Source organism: Athene cunicularia (genome assembly GCF_003259725.1).
Source record: "Athene cunicularia isolate RWA chromosome 2 unlocalized genomic scaffold, athCun1 chr2_part1, whole genome shotgun sequence".
NCBI lineage: Eukaryota > Metazoa > Chordata > Aves > Strigiformes > Strigidae > Athene > Athene cunicularia.
The window spans coordinates 23,145,113-23,147,466 of NW_020799095.1; positions in this window are offsets into that span (position 1 = coordinate 23,145,113).

The following is a 2,354-nucleotide window of genomic DNA, read 5'->3' on the forward strand; positions in this document are numbered from 1 at the left end:
GTTTCCAGGCTAAAAAGATGTGTATTAATTTTATATGAACAGTGAGATTTGATGGATGTTTGGTCTCAGGGTTTCTCCCTTAACCAGTATCTAATCATGGTGTAAAGACTGGAGTTCAGCAGAAGCTTGGCACATGACCCAGAGACCTCAAATTTTTGCAAAGCTCCTACCTCACAGTCACTACTCCACTGTATATGACTAAGAGTGAGATTCCAGTTCTAGATTCAAAAAATGCCACCATTTCAGATGCTCTTTTTGTAATGGTCAGACCAAATTTCAGAACTCTCTCTTAATGTGGGAGTCAAGTTCCATGAAAATGAATGAGAGAATTCCTATCAACACTAACAAGCACTTAATCAGAATCTAAAAGGAGAGGAAACTAACTGCATACATCAGCTCTTTCTCAAGTTATACTCTTTTGACAGTAAGAGTCTGTGTAATCTGTGACTGACCTTCTTCTAACATACTCTATTTTTCATTGGCTTACTCTGGGATGCCCTTTGATAGTAGAGAGTTAATGTATTTCCTGGCACTTACAGGCTTTTGAAAATTCCGACTATCTGCTTCACAGACAATTACTTAAATTCGCTAATGTTTACTGAATGTTTTTGAATCCTCTGAAGGAAAGCTTTAGATAAGGTGATGGTATTGTTGTTGTTCTTCATCTCTGATAGCTTAGTTTGGGATTTGCCTTGATGCTGAACAGAACATTCAGTGTATAGCTATAAAGCTTCCAGACTTTGGAAAGATTCCATCTTACTTCTTAAGCAAAAGAAGGGGGAAAAAAAAAAAAAAAAAAAAGTATTCATTATTTTTAACCCCCTGAGTTTCTTTTAAAAGAGTTTCATTTTTAAGTACCAAGAAACCAAACATTCAAATGTGACAGCATCTCTCAATAGTGTCCTTTGAAAATGGTCCTGCGAGGCAGGACAAAATATTATTGATTTATTCCAGAAGCTCAGCATTTACATGAACAGGAAATATACCCCCATGATGGTCCCTTATAAACTACTACCTACAGCCAGGAAATTGAATTCATTACTTTATACTTTTAAACCTGGGATTTGGGAATTTAGATGAAGAGTGATTCTCTTTATGGAAGAACATGAAAATTTCTCATTTCCCATTCCTCTTGAGATTTTAGTTTCCTTTTTTACAGTGCACTAATGTTTTTGGTTTTCCTATTCATTCATTCTGACATGTCAAAATATATTAGCATTCTTTTGAAAAATTATAAACAGAATGAAAAGACAGATGCTTTCAGCATACTCATTAACTAGTTCAATAACTCCATTTTGTTCTTCTCTCAGGTTTTGCTTCCTCAAGTATAGTAGGTTAACCGTTGTCTTCTTTGCCCAACCACTGCATCTGAAAAAGGGAAAATACTGAGTAAAAAGACTGATTAAAGGTTGTTGGGTTTTTGTTTGGGGTTGGTTTTTTTTTTTTTTTTTCAGCATCACAACAGTATAATATAATTTCTAAACCTTTCTGTTGCAAGGATAATCCAAATGTCCAGTGCAGCTTTCTGGTTTTCATGGATTTCTCTTGAAGAAAACAGTTATTTCACATTTTCTAACAGTCCATTTTGTTTAAGTTTTGCAGCCCTTGAAACCCACAGCTCTGGTCGATTAATTTAGGTGGTCATACGTGATCAGTCTGAAAAATTGCTTTGGAGCTTCTGCTATATTTTCCTTCCTATCTGCCTTCTAGTTATTAGTGGTATAACAATACAGTGTCCACTTCTGAGCTCCTCAGTACAGGAGAGACATGGACACTCTGGAACAAGCCCACTGAAGGGCCATGAAGATGATTAAGGGACTGGAGGAACCCTCATGTGAGAAGAGGCTGATAGCTGGGACTGTTTAGCCTGGAGAGGCAGCTCAGGCAGATCTTATCATTGTGTAGGTAGATTTGTCCTCCATGCAGCTTCAGTGTTTCTTGCATCAGGGCTTCAGGGCTCCTTGTGGCAAATAAAAGGTAAACTTTGCAGTAAGGTAAAAGTGCAGCTCTGAAGTTTCTAAAATAATATCCCATGAACACCTTCTTCTGTTTTTTGATTGGAATGTGTTTATCCACATTGCCGCTTTGAAAAGTCCAAGACCCTGTCTCCAGACAGTCACAATGAAAAAATGTAATATAATAATTTATCCACAGAAAAAGCAAACTTTGTCCCATGAGACAATCTAAGGAATGCCTGTAAACTGTGCTTGCAAAGTAACATCCTGCAAATCCCACAATAAGAGGTAGAGTGGAGTGAAATGAACCATATTGAGGGGAGAAAAAAGGAAATAAACAAACACCACAAATTGATTAAGCTTTCATTTTCTGTCTACAGCTTCACTTTATGTTAGAGA